The following is a 14,670-nucleotide window of genomic DNA, read 5'->3' on the forward strand; positions in this document are numbered from 1 at the left end:
CTGCCGTTGCCCTTTCTCTTCTTCCCCAATTGTCCCCATTTTCCATTCTCCTAGGCATCTCTTCTAATCTACATTGCTCTTCTCAAAACCATAAAACTACCTCTAATGCCTCTCACTTGCAAAAGATGAGCATTGCCATCTATTTATTTACTGAACCGTTCATCCATTCCCCTAAAGAATCACCTCAATATTTCCCCCTACAATTCAAATTGCATAAAATACAATTTCCAAATAAGAAAGCTACAAAGGCTCATTCCTTTGTGCCAGATACCAAAGAAATGACCAATACATTATAAGAATAGGAAATATCCTGAATTAGCCCTAGAAACTACAGCTGGACCCCAACTATTGCTTAAACTTCCAAAAATATGTACTGGAAAGAATTAACATGGGAGGCTGACAAAAGGACTAAGATATAACACTCCTTTCACGTGAAACTGCAACTGTATGGACAGAAAATAAGCAAATGAGAACCCAATAAACCCATAATGAACCCCTAGTTCAGAAGGATGAGGGCCGGAAAGAACTAAGTCAGGGGAGAGCTGCGGTACCTTTAAAATACACTAACTCCTTTAAAAGGGTTCCTGGCTCCAGAGGCTAGCCCAGCAAGTAATCTCTGGCTGCATTTACTTCTGATTTACATGTGGCCATGATGACTGCCCCAGAAAACATGTGGGAAGAAAAAAAAAAAAATACTACCAGCTGGCTTCTGAGGAGGGCAGCCATGCCAAGTGACAATGACCTTGCTAATTATTGAGTGCCACACCAAATACCTAAAAGAAAGTCTTTGGTTTGAGGCAAAGCTCCCTTTGATTACTTGTGGAGCTGCTTCCTGGCTCCCTCCCCAGGCCTCACAGGAAGATGAATTTCTAATTGGTAAATTAATCTACTACAAATCTAACCTTTTCCTTCACTTGGACTTGCATCAAACTGTGACTCACAGAAGTCTCTTGAAAGAACACAGGGCAATACCCAATCCTGAATATCTATAGGCTTCCCTCTCTAAGCATAAGCAACAGACAAAAATCCAAATCCACCAAGCAAATGAAACATATGGTTAAAAAAGAGGGAATATTCTAGAATCAGACAAATATTTACTTAAGAAATATTTATACTGTATGCTTGGGTCCAATATCATTTCAGCCAAGCTACGTTGTTAAGCAATATAACATTAAAATAGTTTCAATATTCAGAATACAAAGAGTTGCCTGAAAAGAGAATATGGGCACATAAGGAAAGGGAATATTCCATAAAAGAGAAAAGGGAATGCTTTATAAAAGACAAAACTTCTAGTTCATGTTCTTGAAATTCCTGAGGACACAGCAGCATCTTTGAACACAGAGCAGGGTGTCATGGAAAGAAATATGAGATCAGTAAAGAGTTTTGCATTAACCAGAGAAAAGAAAATCTGAATTACAAACTCGAATGAAAGCAGTCAAGAGAGCAGAAAGTAAAATATAAAATAAAGCAGAAAATAAAACTAGTGAAGCAGAAGATTAACTAGGCCTTCCAAGGAGGAAAAAGCTCCAAGGGTAAGTATTTTAAAGTCTCAATCCCCAAAACAGAATAGATGAAGAAAAAGTACTAAAAGAGAAAAGAAGCCGTCAATGCTGAACCAGGAAAGAATAAATTCATCCTCAACGTTTTGGAAAAGCGTTACAGATGTAAAACAATTTAGATCAAATGGGGAAATTTTTTTCAGACTTGAAACTTGTGTATCATTCTTCAGAGAGCTCTAGAGTCTAGCAGAAACGAAGTAGAAAAAAACCCTGGACTCCAAACCTGGAGGAACAAGAAGGTGAGATATTGGAAAGCCAGAGTGGTAGCTTGTTTTTCTTGGTATCTGTTCCCCCTACCAGAGCTAAATAGCATCTGAAGCCAGTCTTATACCATCTAAGGCCTGAGCCTGGAAGATTTTCTTTCTGGGCCGGCCTCTAGGATGGAAATTCCATGATGCAGGTGACTATCACCCTGAGGAAAAATCAAATGACGGTGGGAAAAGCAATATGCTGAATGACCAGGACAGGATTCCATGGTTCTGCAACTTGTGTGACATTTTAGTAAGAGTTGTAGCCTCAGGCCAGCATGTGGTTCTAGCCTGTTCAGGCCTGAAGACAATGCACACAGACATTTTTATTTTTATTTTTATTTTATTTATTTATTTATTTATTTTGTGACCAGTAAGGGGATCGTAACCCTTGGCTTGGTGTCACCCTCACTGCGCTCAGCCAGTGAACGCACCGGCCATCCCTATATAGGATCTGAACCCGCGGCCTCAGCGCTCCCAGCGCCGCACTCTCCCGAGTTGAGCCACAGGGTCGGCCCCACACAGACATTTTAATACGAGGAAAACAACAGTGCAGCTCTGAAGCATGAGGAGTCAGGAAAGGAAGAGGAGCCGGCTGAGGAGCAGCTCCTGGTGATACGTCTGAGGGGGTCAACGGAGGTCATCTGTGGACACTTACTCAAGAGAAAAGGACATTTTATGCCCCCTGAGTTACTGTAGTCCCAGTTCCAGACTCTGGAGGCCCCAGCAGCTCCAGAAAACTTCACCCAAACCAGTGTGAACAAAAATCCTTCAGACATAATCACTATGGAAACTCTAAAAATGAACTGAGAATCATTTCATATCAACAGTCCAGAACAGGATTAGGCATAAGCCTCTAATGCACCCCAAACCTTGTTCCAGTCTCCTTGTCCATACTGTACGCCTAATTCTTCTTAAGGTAAACAAACTGTACATCAAGATGTCAAGATGTACGTGTTTGGGTGTATTTTTAGGGATTTGCGATATGCTTGGCATCATGGAGAAGAGGAGAAGGAACTTTAAAAGTCAAGCTTAAATTGAAGTTTAATTTATCTGTGACCCCATCAAATGATCTGAGGAAGTTCTATAATTGATGCTGGAAATGATTACTTTGTTTAGAACATTCTCACTCATGTGAGTGTTTGTACAAATAAATGAAACTTGGCTACCCTTGGTAAAAATAACAGCAGCAACAAAAAGACCAAATTATACAGGATATGAGTATGTATATTGTACACCTTCCACTTGGGAAGTCTATAAATATTTAAAACCAATAAATCGAAAAGTAGAATTAAAAATCTTAGAATTTTACAGTGTGTACACATTTCAAAACATTTTGTACATGATTAAAAAAATTGTTTTAAGTAAAAATCTTAGAGATTCTATGGAAACATCAATGAGGCAGCTAAACCAACTGAAAATGGTACCTATGATGAAGGGAACATGGGAGGGAAGGAACAGGGACACCTTTTTCTTAGCAAGCCTCAAAGAGCTATTTGACACTTTCAATTACAAACATTTATAATTTTGATTAAAATTTTTTAAAAAGAAAAAATAATATCACCGCAGAAACTAAAAAAAAAATTTTTTTTTTGTCTTTTTTCGTGTCCAGCAACGGATCGCAACCCTCAGCGCTGCACCTGCACCTCGCTCAGCCAGTGAGCGGGAACTAGTCTGTATGTGGGATCCAAACCCTCGGCGGGAGCACCACCGCGCTCCCAAGTGGTGCACTGTAGCAGTGCGCTACCGGGCCAGCCCAGAAACTAAATATTTTAAACTCTGAAGTGCCCCTAGAGAAAACCAAAGCTGATGCCAGGAAAGACTGGATTAAGAAAAATCACACTGTACTTATAATAATGGAATTTACTAAATTGATCAGAAATTATGGTTATGGAGCACAGAAAATAAATATTCAATATAGGAATAACTGGCATACATGAGAAAAACAAATCAAACAGAAGTCACTTAATAACAAAAGTAAACTATCCTAATTCCCGCACCTCAAAAACACAAAAACAAATAACCTGATTAAAAAATGGGCAAAGGACTTAAGTAGGCATTTCTCCAAAGAAGATCTACAAATGGTCAACAAACATATGAAGACATTCTCAACATCACTGATCGTCAGGGAAACGCAAATCAAAACTACAGTGAGACGTGTGAGATATCACCTCACACCGGTTAGGATGGCCATTATTTAAAATATGAAGACATTCTCAACATCACTGATCGTCAGGGAAACGCAAATCAAAACTACAGTGAGATGTGTGAGATATCACCTCACACCGGTTAGGATGGCCATTATTTAAAAAAAAAAAAGACAGAAAATAAGTGTAGGCAAGAATGTGGAGAAATTGGAGAAACTGGAACCCTTGCACACTGTTGGAAGGATGGTAAAACGAAGCAGTCACTATGGCACACAGTATGGAGATTCCTCAAAAAATTTTAAAAAGAGCTATCATATGATCTAGAAATCTTACTTCTGCGTATATATCCAAAAGAACTGAAAACAGGATCTGGAAGAGAGATTTGTACACCCAAGTTCATAGCAGCATTATTCACAATAGCCAAGAGGTGGAATCAACCCAAGTGTCCAATGACAGATGAAAAGATATAAACAAAATCTTGTAAATACATTGTATGTGTGTATACATAGCCTTAAAAAGGAAGGAAATTCTGACACATGCTACATCATGGATGAAGCTTGAGGGCATTATGCTAAGTAAAATAAGCCTGTCACAAAAAGACAAATTACTGTGTGATTCCACTAATATGAGATACCCCAAGGAGTCAAATTTGGATAGACAGAAAGTAGAATGGTGATTGCCAGGGACTGGGGCGAGGAAGAGAAGGAAGTGCTTTAATGGGTACAGTTTCAGTTTTACAAGATGAAAAGAGTTCTAAAGGTTGGCTGCACAACAATGGGAATGTACTTAACACTACTTCAACTGTACACTTAAAATGATTAAGAGGGTAAATTTTACATTACGTGTATTTTTGCACAATTTTTTAAAAAAACCTAACCACATTCTAGGAAAAATATAGAGCAAATGATCTACAGTGGAGACACAGGCTTAAGTCCCTAAACTTCAAAAGTTTAAAAAGAATTCCCACTAAAAAAAAATTAAGTAGGGGGAAAAAAATCAAATTACAAGAAGAAAAAAACTGGGCTGGAAACAGCCATCATCCTGGCCACAACAGATGACACCACAAAGGAGTAACTTTCAAGACTGTCAGAAATACGGAATGACTCAAAAACTCTAAGTTCAGCCAAGTTGTCATTTACTTACAAAAGCAAGAACAAGGCACTTACAAATATAAAATAATCAGGATATAATTCACCCTGAAAAATCCACTCAATGACATAATGCAACTACTCACATGACAAATCAAAATGACGTGCTCAGGAGACCTTCGTCATGAGAAGCCTGTCAATCCATTGTAAACACAGAAAACCTGTGATAACAACGATGACAAAAAAAAAGAATGTGGCAATAACTACTGAAAGAAAAGCTACGAAATTAAAATACACATGTGAGTCACAAATGAGCTAAGATGAAAACTCCAGAAAATCACAAGGAGAAAACTCTTCACCTTTTGAGAAAAGAACCAATCAATACTATTTTATTTCTAAAGTGGATAAAATCAGAACTTCAGGTTTAAAGAACCAAAAAGGAAAGGGAAAGAGAAAACAGGGTGACAGAGAAATGGCCATGCTAAACTTTTTATCTGGGCTACCTTTCCTTACACTGCCTCCCATAAAAACAGTGAGACAAATGGTCCAGCTGGGATGGAAGAAGCTGTGATCACTTTCAGTGTCCATTTGCTTCACATGCAGAGTAAGAACAAAGGAATTAGCAAAGCATGTGAGAAAAAAAAAATAAGTTCCTCGTATTTTGTTTTAAAATACCATCTCCACCTGAGGCTGCAGAAACTTTCTTCTCTTCCTCAGAGTATCAGGCCTAAGATCTTGCTTCGAAATATTCACAAAAGACAATATATTTCAGGTTCTTAAATCTTTCCTTTTCTGTATATAGGATCAGTTTTTCCATTTTCTTCTCCAGTTTTTCATTCAGACCTTTTATTTTACATTTGGCCTAAAAGCCTATCATTCTTTCCATATGGCACAAAGTTGATGCATTCAAAGGAGGGAATATAGTGGCCCATCCTGCTCACGCTGACTGCAGAAAGAGATGTACAAACCACTTCCCACCATTTTACACATAGTTTATCAGTTCAAAGTCCACTATTCTAGAAACTGAAGAAACGGGCCAAAAATTTTATAAATAAACTAACTGTCCTGATTTCAAAGATTATACTGACAGGCATACAGTTTTCACTTTAGAAGTGTTCCTGATGGAGAGAAATGCTATCCTGAAACTTATCAAAATAACCAGGAATGGTAAAACACAGTTTATGGAATAATCTCAGAACAGTTGTCACTACTAGGGTGAAGGATATATTGGCCAAACCCTGTTTACAGTCTCATGGTCAAGGTAGCTTGTGCTATAATACTTAGAAAATGAGGGGAAATCTCTACGAATAGTAGATCAGGAATGGACTGGAACTACAGACGTCTGAGTTAGAGAAAAATGAACTTAAGTGAGTGTGATTGGTCATGAAGGGAGAGAATAAGAAGAGAAGGAATGAGATCTACATTTTAAAGAGGAATGAAGGAAGAGAAGTTGTAGGGAAAATGAAGGAAAATGGCCAGGGTCCCTCAGATGTTCAGAATCTTGCCAAGCATTTGATGTAACTAAGCACGTGCGCCCAGGTGTTACTTGGTTATTGTCTAATGTCATTGCGCATGTGCACCCAGGTGTCCTGGGTTATGACTTAAGTATAAAGGATGAGCGGCTCTGATCCTCAGTGCCCGCCCGCCGCCCCTGGGATGTCTGGGGGGACAGGGAGGCTGCCACCACCACTACTGCTGAGGACTGAGCTCGTGTCATCTGCCAATGGCTTCCAGGATCTTTTCTCAGTTACCTGAGAAAATCCTCTTGAAAAGCAGGAGAATTACTCTTTGGGTAACTGCTATGGGTCAAATGTGTCCCCCAAAAGTTCATTTATTGGAAACTTAATCTCCATTGTAACAATGTTAAGAGGTTGGGAAATCCATTATAGTACTTGAACGGTGGGGCCTTTCAGAAGTGACTAGATTGTGAGGACTATGCCCTTGTGAATGGACCTGATCCATTCACGGAGTAATAAGCTTGGTTTTGACGGCTTTACAAGGAGAGCAAGTGAGGAGGTTGGGTCTCTCCTGCTTAGCCCATTCTTGCCATGTGATACCTAGTCACCACAGGATTCTGTAGAGTTCCCACCAAGAAGACCGCACCAGATGTGTTCCTGGACTTTGGACTTCCCAGCCTCCAAAAATGTAAGAAATAAATATCATTTCAGTATAAATTATCCAGTTTCGGGTATTCTGTTATAAGCAACAAAAACAAAATATAGTAACAGAAAGATTTAATAATGCCCTGTTTCCTTCAAGAGCCCAAGGAACACAATGTCTAAACTCTTGATCTTCTTAGTATCTGCATGCCATGACCATCAGTCATTTGCCTAGGGACCCAGAGCAGTGCAAAGACAGGTGGGAATTAGAATTTCACCTAAGGGAGAAAGTGCTCTAAAAGAAAACGTGGATACATTCCTATTGAGGAATGCTTAAGGAGGGAGCCACTGAGCCAAGCTGGGCTGTTTTCAGTCCATGGTTTTCAGGTCAAGGAGAATTACCACCTCTACAACCAAGGCTCAGACAACCTAGACTCTTCCATCCACGGCCAGTGGAGGAGTCTTAGAAGATACCTTCTAAAAGTAACTGCATATTGCTAATATCAGAAGTAATTCCAAAATGGCCTAAAAAGGAAGGAATATGAAAAAAAAATTATATGGTAGAGGTGAGGAGAAGGGAAAGAGGGAAGAAAAGAGATCAAATGGGGGTGGGGCAAAGTGTTAAAATAGCTAGAATAAAGTCTGTGGCTGTAGTAAGAAACATGATTCAGCCCAGTTAACAGTTTTCAACAGGGTTCTGTTGACAGAGGCATCTCCCATGATTCAAGATTTCAAGTAGCTTAAAATTCAAGCACCTTTGGGAGAATAAATAAAAATCAGTTCTGAGTGCTTGAATCAAAGGATAGCAACTTAAAACTGTACCTCAACATGAGAATGTTTTGCTTAAAAGGTAGTTTTCTGATGAGTTTGTATACAGTGTAAGAAAATAGTCACTCAAGTATATTTCTGGAATGTTATATGGATATGTGTGTTCATGTGTAGTTCACATCAAGATCCTAAAAAGTACACTGAATCAGTATGTAACTCCGCAGCTAGGAATTTACACTGTGGAGAGAATATTAATATTAGAATATTATTATTAAGGGCAAAGGTTTTGCTACAAGGATGCTTAATGTGATATGATGTATGACAGGAAAATTTTAGAAACAATCTAAATATCCAATAATATAGTACTTGCCAACTGAGTTATTAAAACTATGTACATGCAATTCAATTTTATACAGCCAATAAAATTAAATTGTATCAAAATATATATCTGTCTCCTATTTGGGAAGACATACACACACAGGAAGACAATACATACATATGTATTATACCCTGAGGTGATATGGGCATTTTAATTTTCTACAGAAAAAGAATGTACAGGGCTAAAGTGGAATAACAGGGACCAGATATAACCACCTGTCTAAACAACCAAATAAGATAAAATATACAAAACACTGGACATTAGGTCACAAAGGACAATGATCCCTGAGAAATGGGAAAAGAACAAGGTGAGCCCTACGCTTGCCCCAGCTTCCTGCCTCAAGAGTGTCCAGGCCACAGTACAGGCACCATAGAAAGGAAATCCAGGTGAAGCCCATAGAACTTACTGAGTTAAAGACACAGATCTCAGAATCCACGAAGCTCAACGCAGCTAGAGTTCACAAAACAGAGATCAGAGAGAGAATTGGAAAGACTGAAAACTCCAGAAGTCTACAAAGTGTCCTCCTTGAATAATCAACAGAAAACCGATGAGAGAATGTATGTGAGAAAACTGTTAGAGGCTGGAGAAATCCATTAGAAAGGATTGCAGGAAATTTTACCCGGTGCTCACACAGAACAGGGAACAGTCTCTGCTCATACCAGCAAGACCGGAAACCCTCATAATTCATGGAACATTGGGTCGAGTACTCAGACACATATTGCCTCGGTAGTGGAGAATAATTAGCCCTAGACTAAACACTGAGTGGATCCTAACTAACAAATCTTAAAAGCAAGACATGAAAAGAGCAAATTGTTTCCAGTAATTAACTGACTCACAACAAAGATTGAGAATATTTATATAAACATAAAAACATGAGCAACCAAGAAGGTAAAATTCATAGTCTGCCATTCATTCAATAATTTCTGGTCATATAGAGCAACAGGAAAATACAATAAACGATGATGAGAAAAATCACCCAACTGAAATAGACCCAAAACTGAAAGTTAGAATTGACAAACACGTTAAAACATTTATTACAACCATATCCCAAATGTCCAAAAAGTTAAGGAGACACATAAAAGATATTTTAAAACCCAAATCAAACTTCTAGAGATGATAAATACAATGTATGAAATGAAATGTACACTGGATGGGATTAACAGAAAACTTTATGTTGCAGAAGAAAAAATTAGTGAAGTGGTAGAAATAGAAACTATCCAAACTTAAAAACCAAAAGAAAAAAGAAGAAAAATTAAAAGAACATTAGTGAATTGTGGGAAAATTTCAAGAGGACTGATATACATATACAGTCATGTACCACATAACATTTTGGCCAATGATGGGCTTCAATACAACAGTGGTCTCATAAGATTGTAATGGAGCTGAAAAATTCCTATTACCTAGTGACATCATAGCCATGGTACTATCACAGTGCAATGCATGACTTATGTGCTTGTGGTGATACAGGCTAAGAGCAAAGGGCTAAACCATATAGCCTAGGTGTGTAGTAGGCTATACCATTTAGGTCTGTGTAAGTACATTCTATGACACAATGACAAAATCACCTAATGAAGCATTTCTCAGAACTATTCCTGTTACTAAGTAATACATAACAGAACTGGAGTCCCCAAATGAAAGAGGACAGAAAAATATTTTTAAAATAAAAGATAAAAATTTCCAAATTTGATAAAAACTGTAAAACCACAGATTCAACAAGCTCAATGAGCCACGAGCACAAAAACAAAGAAACATCATAATCAAATTTATCAAACATGGTGATAAAGAAAAACATTTTAAAGCCACCAGCTAAAAAAAAGACATGTGGCATAGAGAGGAATGAGAATAAGATATATACTGAAGAGAACTGAAAATATACCACACAAAAACTTGTCCAAGAATGTATATAGAAACATTTTCCAGAATCATAAAAAAATGGGAACAATTCAAATGTCTATCAGCTACTGATTGGATAAAAATTAAATGTAGTATTTCCAAACAATGAAATATTATGAGGCACTAAAAAGAAATGAAGCAATGATGAATACTACAGCATGCACGAACCTTGAATACCTTCCACTAAGTGAAAGAAGCCAGTCACAAAAGGCCACACTTGTAATTACCTTTGTAATAAACCCCACTATCATTATTTTTGTAATAAACAAAAATGTTATTATCTTTGTAATAAACCCCATTGTTATTTATTATTTTTGTTGATTATCTTTTTTAACAGCTTTATTGAGATATAATTCACATACCATATAATTCAACCATCTAAAGTGTAAAATTCAATGGTTTTTGGTATTTTCAGAGTTGTGCAACCATCATCACAATCGAGTTTAGAAAATTTTTATCGTTTCAAAAGAAACCCCATACCCATTATCAGTCACTCCCTATTTCCCCTCCCCTAAGATCCTGAAAAACACTAATCTACTTTTTGTCTCATAAATTTGTCTATTGAACATCTCATATAACATGTGGCCTTTTGTGACTGGCTTCTTCCACTTAGCATAATGTTTTCAAGGTTCATGCATGCTGTAGCATTTATCATTGCTTCATTTATTTTTATTGCCCAATAATATTCCATTGTTTAGAAATACTACATTTAATTTTTATCCATTCAACAGCTGTTAGATATTTGAATTGTTCCCACTTTTTGATGATTCTGCTTCTATGAACATTCTTGGACAAGTTTTGAAAGCCTACTATAAACACTAAAGCAACCACTAAAACAAAACAAAGAGTTATAGCTAATATGCCAAGACGAAGATAAAATGAAATCATAAATATACCAAATGCAAAAAGAAAAAAAGAACACAAAGAACAGATGGGACAAATAGAAAAACAGCAATATAGACTTAAACATATCCATATCAAAATACATATACATACATTAACTATAAGTGTTCAAAATAACCCAATTAATGGTTGTTTATGAATGAAGACACAAATAGTTTAAAAGTAAAAGGTGAAGAAAGATATAACACAGCAACACTAAACAAAATAAAGCTGAAGTGCCTATATTAATATCAAACAGAGTAGTTTTGGGTTTTTTTTTTGGTTTTTTTTTTTTTTTGATCCTTAAGGCTTTGTTATTTACCAAGCTATCTTCAGATTTTCATTTCCTATTAAATCTCTTCTTTAACAATTTCTCCCTAGCCCACTCCCCTTCCCCCTTTCCCACCTCTGGTGGTCTCAGTTCCGTTCTCTCCTTTTGAAAGTTTAAGGAATTACTGTGATTGTTGTATCTTTCTTTCTTTCTCTTTTTTTCCCCCCTAGCTCCCACTTATGAGTGAGGAAATGCAGTATTTCTCTTTCTTTCCTGGCTTATTTCACTTAATATAACTTTCTCTAAGTTCAATCATGTTGCTGCAAAAGGCAGAATTTCATTCCTTTTTATGACAGTAGTATTCCATTGTGTATATATACCATATTTTCCTTATCAAGTCATCTGTTGATGGACATTTAGGTTGGTTCCAACTCTTAGCTATTGTACATACAGCTGCAATGAACATGGGAGTCCAGGTATCCCTTCAACATGATGATTTCCATTCCTTTGGGTATACACCCAGCAGCAAGATTGCTGGATCATATGGCAGTTCTATCTGTAGTTGTTTGGGGAACCTCCATACTGTTTTCCATAATGGCTGTACTAATTTACAGTCCCACCAACAGTGTAGGAGGGTTCCCCTTCTGACAGAGTAGATTTTAGAGCAAAACAGATTACCAGGGATAAAGGTCATTTCATAATGATAAGGGGTCTACTCATCAAGATGACATAACAATCCTAAAATCTTATGCATCTAATAACTGACTTTCAAAATACACAAAGTAAAAACCAATGAAAGAGAAATAAATAAATCCACAATTATAGCCAGAGAATTCCATATCCCTCTGTCATTAATTGACAGAACAGAAAATCAGTAAGAATACAAAGGACTTGAATGACACAATCAACTAAATCTAACTGACATTTGGAGAAAACTCAGCCCCAAACCAGCAGAGTACACATTCTTCTCAAGTGCAAAAGGAACATGTACCAAGATAAATCATATTGTGGGCCATAAAACAAGTTTCAATAACTTTAAAAGGATTTGAGTCATACAAAGTATGCTCTCTGACCACACTTCAATTAAATTAGAAATCAGTAACAGAAAAGTCTCTGGAAGATCACCAAATGCTAGAAAACTAAATAACCTATCTCTACATACTTTATGGATCAAAGAAGAAACTGAAGGAGGATATTAGAAAGTATTTTCAAAAAAAAGAAAGTATTTTAAATTAAATGAATATTTTTAATTGAAGGAAGATGAAAACATATCAAAATATGTGGGATGCCACTAAAGCAGTACCTAAAAGGAAAATTATAGCATTAAACATCTATAGTAGAAAAGAAGACAAGTTTCAAATAAATAACCTCATTTTTCACCATTAGAAACTAGAAGAAGATAATCTAATTAAACCCAAAGTAAGCAGGAAAAAAGGAAATAGTTGGTTATGATAAGATAGAAAGTATAAAACAAATCCAAGAGATGTTTCTTTGAGAAAATCAATACAATTACTAAACCTCCAACCAGATCAGTTAGGAAAAAAAAAGAGAAGACACAAATTACTAATATCAAAAATAAAAGAGGGATCATCACAACTGACCCCACAGACATTAAAAGTATAATAAACAATAAAGACAGTATGGTATGGACTAAAGATAAGACAAATAGATTACTGAAACATAATAGAGAATTCAGATATAGACCTACACTTATGTGGACAACTAATTTTTGACAAAGGTAAAATAGGCCATGCAGTGGAGAGAGGATAGTTTTTTCTCCACTTTTAAACATGAAGACAATTTAGAAATTGTGCTAGAACTATTGGATATCCATATACACACACACAAAAAAAACCCCACTAATAAGACAAACTTTGATTCATACCTCATACAAAAAATAAGTGAAATGAATCATAAACCTAAATGTAAATGTAGAACTATAAAACTTCTATAACAAAACATAAGAGTAAATTCTTGTGTACTTGGGTTAGGCAAAGTGTTCTTAGATAAGATACCAAAAGCATGACTCCTATAGAACAAATTGAAAAATTGCACTTCATTAAAATTAAAAACTTCTGCTCTTCAAAAGACAAGCCACAAACTTGAAGAAAATACTTTCAAAGTATATACAAGGGTACTTCAAAAGGTTCACGGAAAAACAGAATTAAAAGATAATACAAATCTTTCCATGAACTTGTATCCAAAGTATATTAGAAATCTCAAAATTCAGTAAGAAACCAATCCCATTTTTAAAATGGGAAAAAGATTTGAATATTTCACCAAAGATAATATACAGATGGCAGATAAGCACAGAAGAGCAATTAGAAAAATGTAAATTAAAGCCACAATGAAATACTACTACCTACATATTAGAATGGGTAAAATCAAAATTAAAAAGACTAACCACAGCAAGTGTTGGTGAGGATATGAAGAATCTACAACTCCCACACATTGATGTGGGAATGTAAGATGAAATCAGTTTGAAAACAATTTGGTGATTTATTATTTTTTTTAATTTACAAAGAAACAATTCATTTCTTATAGTTCTGAAGACTGGAAAGTTCAAGGTTGAGGGGTCATATCTGCTGAAAACATTCTCTGCAGAGTCCTAAGGTGATACAGGACATCACATGGTGAAGGGACATGAGCATGCTAATGTCTCTCTTTCTCTCATAATTATAAAGCCACTAGTGCTACTCTCATAATAACCCATTAAACCATTTATTTATTAATCCATGAATAGATTAATCCACTCATAAGGGATATGGTAAATGCTCCGGTATGAATGTACTCTACAAAACTCAAGTTGAAACATAATACTGGATTATTGGCAGGTTGGAAATTTAAGAGGTGGTTGGCAATTTCTTTAAAAGCTAAACATACACTTATCATCCAATCCATCTATTTCACTCCTAGGTATTAACCCAAGAGGAAAGAAAGTATATGTCTATACAAATACTTAAGCACTAATGTTTATAGTAGTTTTATCTATAATAGCCAAGAAATGGAAATAGCTCCAATGTCAATTCACAAATGGATAAACAATTTGTTTTATATCCATACAATGAAATATTACTCAGCAATTAAAAGAAATGAACTACTGGATATGCATGACAGCTTATATCAATCTCAAAAGAATTAAGTGAAAGAAGCCAGACAAAACATAGCACTTACTGTATGATTCCATTTATGTAAGACTGTAGACAATGTAAACTAATCTATAATGACCACAAGCAGAGCAATGGCTGCCTGGGAATATAAGGGCAGGGTGACACAAGGGGAGGATTTCAAGGGGACAGGAGAAAACTTGGACAATGATGGATGTGTTCATTACCT

General features: G+C 36.3%; 1 protein-coding gene and 1 pseudogene across 1 annotated transcript in view; one reads left to right on the plus strand and one right to left on the minus strand.

The window, feature by feature from the left end:
* LPAR1 (lysophosphatidic acid receptor 1) overlaps nucleotides 1-14,670 on the minus strand; it is a 139,848-nt gene that overhangs the window by 75,829 nt on the left and 49,349 nt on the right. The window lies entirely within an intron of this gene.
* Nucleotides 738-2,617, plus strand: LOC103595137 (annotated as a pseudogene).

Source organism: Galeopterus variegatus, unplaced genomic scaffold (genome assembly GCF_000696425.1).
Source record: "Galeopterus variegatus unplaced genomic scaffold, G_variegatus-3.0.2 Scaffold1690, whole genome shotgun sequence".
NCBI classification, from domain to species: Eukaryota; Metazoa; Chordata; class Mammalia; order Dermoptera; family Cynocephalidae; genus Galeopterus; species Galeopterus variegatus.